At 32.7% G+C, this 10379-nt stretch overlaps 1 protein-coding gene across 1 annotated transcript in view; it reads left to right on the top strand.

The window, feature by feature from the left end:
* Positions 1-342: 342 nt before the first annotated feature.
* LOC130897099 (paired box protein Pax-2a) overlaps positions 343-10379 on the top strand; it is a 49124-nt gene continuing 39087 nt past the window's right edge. Inside the window, exon 1 of the mRNA XM_057805690.1 lies at positions 343-509. The gene's annotated coding sequence lies outside the window, so the exon portion shown is untranslated. The remainder of the gene's footprint in view (positions 510-10379) is intronic.

Here is a 10379-nt window from a genome sequence, read left to right as displayed (position 1 = left end):
TATAATTATAATATACGATTTTTACGGATTTTTTGTCCCCACACTCTTATTTTTGATTCAGTGAAACAAACTTGAAATTGTTCTATTTCAGTTTGGTTATAACGGACAAGGTATTATTATTATTTAGTAAATATTAGCTTATATTTAACCGTTTATTTATATTTAAACTATATCTACCCATCACCAAAGAAATGAGACCATCATCCGAGTCGGAATCTCCTCGACGATATATTCCGCCGGTTTATAGGGCAGGCCCATCGAAAAGGGGCGGGCAAATGGCACGACCCTCGGAACGCACACGCTTCCCGGACACGGTTGTTCCGAATCCGAAGAAGAAGACCGTTTAGAATATACCGTGGACGTCACAGAGACTGCCGGTCTTCCGTTTATTGTCGCGCTTATACGACACACAAGTGCATGTCCTGATCCTGCTACTCAATAATATCCCGTTCCTGGTGCCGAAATTGAACTGCCAACGCGAGAGTTGTGCTGTAGTGGGAGTATTTTGGGTAAGATACTATTTTTTTATCGTACATTTAAATGATTTAATTAAACTTTAAAATGAAATTCTTTATTTCATTCATGTTGTTTCCTTTTTCATTAATTCCTCCAATAAAAATAAATGAAATTAAAATGGAGACATTTATCAAACACAGCCATGTACTCCAGGGGTTATACTTGTCATTCATAGGATGTTGAAGTTATAGGAAAAGTTTATTTATTTTTTCATGTCATATTTTTTTAAATACGCGATGATCACAAAAATATTTTAAAAGATTTGGAAAAAAGTGGATAGAAGTAGAATTTGTTTCGTTGTGGAAAAATGGAGACGGACAACGCTTCCGTGAAACATCAGGTCAAGGTCACAATAATAATAATAATTGTAGTAACTTTTTTTGAAATACTAATTCTGAAATATATAGAAAACTAATAAAAATTAAATCTAAAACTGTAATATCAACGACTCCTTTGTTATTTATCGTAAAGAATTTGATCAAAGTCTACGTTTTCTGCGACTTGCACTGAAAGACCCATGGGTGTAATCTTCAATATTTAGTTATGCTTCAAATTTCTTCATTAGTGTAGTTGAAAATATATTCAACAATGTAGTTCGTGGCTAAATGGACGATGTCCTTCTACCATAAAAGGAATCAATCAACTTCTTTATTAATATCCATTTTCCGTATTGAAATACTGAAATGAGAACTGATATTTTTGTAATTACTATATTTATCGAGGACAAATCTGTTCAGAAATAACAGAAAATTCATTAGAATACGACGAAACTTCATATTTTCATCTATTCATTCGATTGAAAAATTTTCAAATAGAAAAGGTAATTGTAAAATTGTATTTTGATTACCTGTACTACATTACCAGCCTAACATTGATGATAAAACAATTTTTTATGCTTATTTTCTCCAAATAAGAAACTTCCTGAATAACCATTGTTCCATGTTTCTCTATTTACCATTTGGAGTTTTAGAAATTGTTGAAGAATCCCGACTATAGGTTAGATATTTTTTTTTCGTTCTTAGTGGCTGGCGGCCATGCTTGTCATTCAGTGCTGTCATCCAGAATCTCGACTCTCGATTAGATATTTTTCCAGCGATTTTTCTAGTTTTTTTTTCGTTGTGAGTAGCTGGCGTGTCATTCAGTGCTGTCATCAATAATCCCGACTTTCAGTTAGATATTTTTGTAGCAATTCTTCCTAGTTTTTTTCGTTCTGAGTGTCTGGCGGCCATGCCTGTCATTCAGTGCTGTCATCAAGAATCCCGACGCTCGGTTAGATATTTTTGTTACGACTTTTTCTTGTTGTTTTTCGTTCTGAGTAGCTGACGTCCCTACGTGTCATTCAGTGCTGTCATCAATAATCCCGACTCTCGGTTAGATATTTTTGTAGCGATTCTTCCTAGTTTTTTTCGTTCTGAGTGACTGGCGGCCATACCTGTCATTCCGTACTATCAACAAGAATCTCGACTCTGGGTTAGATATTTTTGCAGCAACTTTTTCTAGTTTTCTTTTGGTTCTGAGTACCTTGCGGCCCTGCGTGTCATTCAGTACTGTCATCAATAATCCCGACTCTCGGTTAGATATTTTTTTGGCGACTCTTTCTAGTTTTTTTCGTTCTGAATGGTTGACAGCTCTGCGTGTCATCGTAACTTAAGTTAATCTAACTTCACGTGTTCGGATTCGCTTGTATTTTAAATGCATTTTCTCCAGTAATCGAAACTCGGTAAAACCATAAATCGTTTCGGTCTGTGTTTGTTAAGATTTGAACATGAAAATCACTTTAGAGTTGTGTTAATATGATTCAATTTGCCTATCAGAAGTTACTTGATCATTTTTGTTTTCTCCATATTTGTCATTCAGTCTTGCAAAAATGCAAAATTTTTTAAACATAGATAAAATTGACGTTTTGACTTCTCTTCAAGGCTTTATCAATTTTATTTATCTTTCAAAAATTATTAAAAAACTAATTTTGAAACAGAAGAGACCTAAAATCAAGAACATTTAGAAACATAAACATATGAAAAGGTCTAAGAAATAAGAAATTAAAGAAATTTATAAATTAATATTCTTTAATTTCTTATTTCTTAGACCTTTTCATATGTTTATGTTTCTAAATGTTCTTGATTTTAGGTCTCTTCTGATTTAAGATTAGTTTTTTCATATAATAATAAAAATTTCAGATGAAAATTCGACGTTTCGACTATAATTTTGATAAAGACTAAGAGAAGTCGAAGCGTCAAATTTTTATCTGTATAGAATCTATCTTAAATATTAGAAAAGAACTAATTTTAAATCAGAAGATACTTAAAATCAAAAACATTTAGAAGCATAAATTAATATTAATAAATTACTGGTTAAAATAACTTCCTTCTTACTGCTCGAAAGAATGAATTAAAAAGTAAACAAATCTCCCAAAAATCCATTCTGAATCATAATAAATATATGCGTGTTTATGGTAATACGAATTCCGTATTAATGAATTCAAGATGTTGAGTACGATATAAAATTGCTATGTCGACGTTAAACTTCTGGTGGTACTTTTTAATCGAGTTATTTCAATTTCCATTCAACTATCACCTGTTAAACCACACCGAAAGAAAAAAAATTCTGTATGTTTAAATCTTAATTGGTAATAATTGGAATAATTTATATCTTTTCAAGTTTTTTTTATAAAAGTTTATATATATCATATATATTTCATAAAATAGATAAATTCAATTCAGTTGTTTTGACTGTTGAAAAACGTTGAATGAACTAATTTGTGAAAGCTCGCATTATTGTTGTGGAAAAAGATTCGTCTTCCGCGATTGGTTTACCTTATTTTTTTCGGACACATCTGGCAAACAATTGCTGGTGTACCATTCAGAATTGACAGTTCTACGTTTCTCTAATGGAACGGTGGTAACATGTCCAGCTATTCCGAAAAAACGACCATTCGCATCAGCAAGTGTTTTGTCCAACTTTTATTGGATTTGGCACATTGAATTCGGAACACTGTAGCTGGAGAGATTGTTCCATCACCAAAAGTCGAAGCGTGTTGATAGGTACACTGCTGTTGGTTCAATCCACGTTGAGATTTATAGAAAATGCACGAAATTATCCGCGATTCAATCATATTTTTCCATGACAACACGTTCTGAATACCAAATCTTGAGCTGCAGTTCCAGCTTTCTTTGTAAATGCAACAATCTGAGTTTTTACTGCATTAAACTCAATTAGATTACTTCCTCTCCACTTTTAGTCCGGTCAAATTCGACCAAAAAGTAAGAGTGAACCTACATAAATTCCCATCAGCCTGAAAATCAGTAAAATTGTTTAAAATACAATTAAAAATAAAACTTAAATGAGTTTTTTGCGATTATCAGCAGAACTGTAAGTTTTATCATAAAAATATTCCAAATAAAAATTGTAGATCATAAAATTATCTACAAAAAACGTATCAATACTTTTTTTTCTACGAGCCACCGTTTCTGAGATATAACGATTCAAAAAGTTATAATGTTTCAGATTTACTGTCGTATTTAATGGTTATAATGATTGCATGAGAAATACCAAAGCTGCAGAACAGCATCTTCGAACTTTAGCAACATCTTCGTCAATTGATAATTTATTTGATGAATTTTTTACAAATACAACAAGTCTCGGTTCATTTCAATGTTTCCTACTGAAAATATATTGGTGAAACCATTAAATACGACAACTTTTATAACTTTTTGAAAAATTATATCTCAGAAACAGTAGGAAAAAAGTATTAATACGTTTTTTGTAGACAATTTTATGATCTACAATTTTCATCCATTCACGGAAATGATGGGGAACATTCAAATTCTATATTCAATTGTATTTTAAATAATTTTACTGATTTTCAGCTTGATGAGAATTTATGTAACTTCGACCGTCTAAATTTACCGGATTATTTAGAATGTTTTCAAGATCGAGTTCGATGATGATGATCTATTGCTATTTACAGATTTTAGTGTTGGTTTATTTGAACGACGACATCAGTTTGTATAGACGGGAAGCTGGCTACAAAAAACAGAGTCGATAAGGTACATTTAAGCTTGTAAACTGGCGGCTCCAACTTATTACATCACCAAACGCCACTTTTAAACCTCCGAAAAAATTGAAGAAAATCGGCGTGTATTTGAAATGAAAATTTTTCGTATTCGGCTTAATGGAAAATTATTTTTGATGTCTCTACTCAAAATATCTGTTTGATCTACCCGAAATTAAAAAAAAATCATCAGGATACGATGAAAATTCACTGAAATATAATTATTTTTTATTATATTTCCACCTACTCCGTCAACAACGCAAAAAACGGGTTTCTAATTTTTTTAAATTCATTTACTGCGCCAATTATCAATTGATTTTAGTAAATTTTTTTTTGAAAACTCCTGGAAATAGTTATACTTTTTGATAAAGTTGCTCAGTATTGAGTAACGACTCGTGGTACCCCAAGAAACTTTGAGAAACGTCGAGGCAAGATGATAATTGCAAAAATGCGTTAAAGTATTTACTTATCTAATGCTGGCATTTCATTTTTAATTGATTATGATCCTTTTTAGATACAATATTATAATAAAAGGAATAGAATAGAGCTGTATGATCAACAAATAAAATTAAGTAAAATTTTCTAACATCAGAAACGTAAATAATATAAAATGAACATCCAAGGCTGGTCATAATTTTTTCTTCACTTATCCCAATCATCCCTCTCGTTTTAAAAAAAATTACGAGGATTTTCCGGCCTGCAAAACTTCTTACGCTTATTTGAGGTTTACCCCACGTTACAAAAGGTTTCACGCGCCCCCGTTATGAGGTTTTTGGCAATTTCATATCCGACCTGTTCTGAACTTATCAAGTGGCGTTTGGTGATGTACAAAAATTCTGTTCTGGAACTGGTAGTGTGTAGATCGGGTTTGCAATTTTGTCGAGTAGATCGATGATGTATAATGGAAAGAGAGTTATTTTGTAACACCTTGTATATATCTTGTTGACAATAACGTGGTATCGCATTATACAAAAAAATAAAAAGAATTTCGCATTAAATTCGAATGCCATATTAGTCAAAATATGTAAATTTAAGCAACATTTATAAACGAACAGCATTAATATTAATTCCAACGTATACCTAATCAAAATATCATAGAATATATCTGCGGTGATTATGCAGACAAATCAAATATCTATCAATCATACCAACATAAAATATGTCTGTTACTATGACAACGTCATATAAATAATTCAATTATTGAAATATATCGTTACGGCTACTGGGTGGCTTCATTAACCACTCGAGTTAATTATTACCGTAACTTATATAATTATATGTCGACGATTGGTTCCCACAAATAAATTATTCAAATTTTTTTTTGAATAGCATATCACGCTGAGATTAGATGGTTATTTTATGTTAAATGTATGTGAACGACGGTAGCTATTTCTAAATTGTTTTTCAATTTTATCTTTTATACCAAAAAAAATATCGAACAAACACCCGAAAATATCACAGGGATAATAGTTACTCTGTTATATTGAATTATACCAACAAAAATGAGGTGTTTGAACGTATTACTGAAATAAGTACATACAGGGTGTTTCTATATTTGACCGACAACGCTCAATCACAGAGAGATCTCAATAAATTCATTTTGAAATAGGAATACGAGGAATTTTAAATCAAAATCAAAAATTTGCCATAAATCAAGAACGCCTCTAAATGTTTTTTCCAAATTTGGTAACCAATACGCTTTTTAATAAAGTTATATTTTGACATAAACATACTTTGAAAAAATTTAGGAGTAAATTCATTTATAAAAAACTAATAACCTTTTATGGAGCTAAAATGAAAGCTCTAGACTCTAAACAAAAGTCTTTAGATATTTAAATACTGTAGAATGGCAGCTCGTTTATACCAACAAAGATTTCGCAATCGTCGAATTCCACATCATTCTTCATTTGCAAGTATTGAAAGAAGGCTGAAAGAAACCGGAAGCTTGTTAATTATAAGAAATAACGCTGGTCGTTTTTTGTCGCTGGTCGCGGGGCGACAAGAAACGCGACGTTTTCTAAAAGCATGTTGTTAAATGTCAGTCAGTTTGCAGAGTTGTATTGATGTATGAAGAAGTACCATGGGAATCTGGACGTTGAATTTTTTATTGACGCAATAAAAGAAAAAACATGTTTGTGGGATTAATCATCAGAAGATTACAAAAACAGGCGATTGAAAAGAGATGCGTGAAAGGAAATTAACGAAATCATCATTCCCGAATTCGTTGTTATTGATTCAAACAAATCTACTCATTAACACTATTATTTTACCTTTTGTTTTTCAATAATGGTCTTTTGTTTGTACTTACCTCAACATCATTGATAACATTTCCCCTGGTTCTAAAGCAAATTCCCGTACCAACTCCACATTTGTAATAAAAGTGCTTTTTAGCTTTTCTGAAAAATCTTGCTATATCAATTGGATGCACACCCCAACGTCTCTGGCGTCTTTTTTCAATGAAATTTTTATATATCAAATACGTAAAAAACACACGGATCCATTTTTAATCACTGCCGTTGTGTGATCCACTTGCAACAGTTGAAACTGATCAAATTTGAAAGCGGCACGCGACAAGAAACGCTGGGATATTGTTTCATAAAATAACACCGCGTTTCTTGTCGCCCCGCGACCAGCGACAAAAAACGCGTGCATAAAAGAGGCCTAAGAGTGGATCATTCTACTGTATGGAACGTTTTAAAAAAACAAGTGTTAAATCCATACAAATTGGCCAGTCTTCAAGCATTAGAACCTAGAGATTTTCAGGTGCACATGGAATTTTCAAACTGATATTTACGAAAGTTTCGTGAAGATTGAAATTTTCCAAAATTTTCAATTGTTCCTGAAAGGGGATTTCAGCATAAATACTCTGTTAATGTGTGGGTGGGTATGGTTGGAGATTGCTTAATCGGACCTTACATGTTATCATATAAGTTAAATGAAGCAATTTCTTCGCACTTTCTTGAAGAAATGTTGGAAAATACACTGTTAAATATTAGACATCACATGTGGTTTCAACACGATAGGGCATCTGTTCATTTTGCTGCAGTGGCAAGAAATTACTTAAGCAGACGTTTTAGAGAAAAATGGATTGGTCGCGGTGGACCCAATTATTGGCCCCGAAAATCACCTGACTTAAATCCTAGCGATTTTTTTATATGGAGCTATATGAAGTCCTCATTGTACGAAACAATCATCAATCTGAACAAGATCTAATGGCTAGAATTCAAGCTGCGGCAGAAATCATTCAATCCCATCGTTCATTTTAGCTCTACAAAAGGTTATTAGTTTTTTAACTAAAATAATCAGGCAATTTAAAACAACTTTTAAAAAAGAATTTGCTCCAGTGGCGTTAAAAATAGTGACAATCAACCCCGACAGCGCGCCACTGGTTAAATTTTTCCAAAGTTTATTTATGTCAAAATATTACTTTATTAAAGTCACGAAATTTGAACAAAAAATTGGAGGCGTTCTAGATTTATGGCAAATTTTTGATTTTGATTAAAAATTTTGAACACCCTATATCTCAGCAAATAGGCCCCGTAAGGAATCGTATTCCTATATCAAAATGAATCATTTATTGAGATCTCTATGTGGTAGAGCGTTGTCGTTCGAATATAGAAACACCCTGTAGATGAAGCAAATTAATGTGTAGGATTTACATGATTGGACTCAAGTGCATTCCACTGAACTTAATACACATATTGCTTGATCATCTAGTGATACTTCTTTATAAATGAATCTTTACAAGACACTTTTTAATAATGGCAACTTTCCTAAGCACACACAATAGATACTCTATAAATCATTCAAAAATTTCTACCTAGAAATTATAGGATAATTATTAGAAGCTTCCTAGACAATTTTTTCATAAACTTAACCTGCAAAAATAGCTTTTCGTTCATTGAACTATTCCTAGACTCACCTAGAATCTTTCTAATCATCATCATCCACCTGATAAGTTTTTCAATAATGGAAAATTTGCTAGACATTTTTCTAATTATTTAAACTTTCCTTGACCTTTTTAGGAAAAACCAATTTACTTTTTGGAATGTGTGTGTATGCATATTTGTACTAACTATTATTTTGTTACACTCTGTAGTAAATTCAGAGAACAGTTTTGACTCCACACTTGATTGCTCGATATAATACAAGTTTTATTTCGAATTATCAATAGAACATTCGAAGAAATTTTCATTATGCTGGGCCAATCATCATTTTTTCCTGTTGCTCATTCTGTTCTTTCTTGAATGTGTTACTACAAACGGTATTTCTGTCTCTAAACATACTTCTACGACTTTTAGGCTTTAAATCTGTCGAAGCACGCTTTTCAATAAATTATTTTTTTTAAATTTTATAACTATGTCGTCCCCAAGATTTTCTCGCCGGATAATATTCATAATTGCGGGCCAAATTTCACCAAAATAATGAATTGGGTTCAACTTAGCTATAGTATTTATTGTTGTTTTATGATATGAGAGGTCTTACCGCTTGTGCTGCAATTTCCTTGCAGCACAAGCCTTCTACGTTTGTATCATGGTTTTATATTATGGTTTTCTTCGGTATATTGAAAACTTATATATTAAAAAAATTGATGATTTCCATTCCGAGTCCGTTCAGGCGTTCTACCCAACCGATTTGCTCAATTTTTTTTTTTTTCAATGGAAGGTATTGATGCACAGATCAGCCATCAACCATCGGATTTCATCTAATTTTCACCATTCTCAAGTTATACTCAAATGCGATTTCCCCCTGTACATTACTTGTGGGAGTTTTTCACATACACACGTTCTATCCTCAATATCTCAGGTTCTATTCAAGATAGAGACTTTGTTTTAGTTTAAGAACACTCGCTGAAACACCTTCTTTCTTTTGAGTCTTTGAACACTTAAATCGGTTGAGTTGGAGAGGAGCTAGGCGCGGACATTCAATGTGGAGTTATGGATTTTTGTAGGTTTTTGGCAATTTTTCTACATTCAAAGATCTATATCTCAGGTTCTAATATAGCTACAGAGTTCGTTTTGGTTTGAAAACACTCGCTGAGATACCTTCTTTCTTTTGAGTTCTTGTACTCTTAAATCGGTTGAGTTGGAGAGGAGCTAGGCGCGGACATTCAATGTGGAGTTATGGATTTTTGTAGGTTTTTGGCAATTTTTCTACATTCAAAGATCTATATCTCAGGTTCTAATATAGCTACAGAGTTCGTTTTGGTTTGAAAACACTCGCTGAGATACCTTCTTTCTTTTGAGTTTTTGTACTCTTAAATCGGTTGAGTTGGAGCGGAGCTAGGTGCGGACATTCAACGTGGAGTTATGGATTTTTGTAGGTTTTTGGCAATTTTTCTACATTCAAAGATCTATATCTCGGGTTCTAATATAGCTACAGAGTTCGTTTTGGTTTGAAAACACTCGCTGAGATACCTTCTTTCTTTTGAGTTTTTGTACTCTTAAATCGGTTGAGTTGGAGAGGAGCTAGGCGCGGACATTCAACGTGGAGTTATGGATTTTTGTAGGTTTTTGGCAATTTTTCTACATTCAAAGATCTATATCTCAGGTTCTAATATAGCTACAGAGTTCGTTTTGGTTTGAAAACACTCGCTGAGATACCTTCTTTCTTTTGAGTTTTTGTACTCTTAAATCGGTTGAGTTGGAGCGGAGCTAGGTGCGGACATTCAACGTGGAGTTATGGATTTTTGTAGGTTTTTGGCAATTTTTCTACATTCAAAGATCTATATCTCGGGTTCTAATATAGCTACAGAGTTCGTTTTGGTTTGAAAACACTCGCTGAGATACCTTCTTTCTTTTGAGTTCTTGTA

Source organism: Diorhabda carinulata, chromosome 8, assembly GCF_026250575.1.
Source record: "Diorhabda carinulata isolate Delta chromosome 8, icDioCari1.1, whole genome shotgun sequence".
Lineage (NCBI taxonomy): Eukaryota > Metazoa > Arthropoda > Insecta > Coleoptera > Chrysomelidae > Diorhabda > Diorhabda carinulata.
Note: the sequence above shows the minus strand (reverse complement) of the source record. Positions and strands in the feature narration are given on the sequence as shown.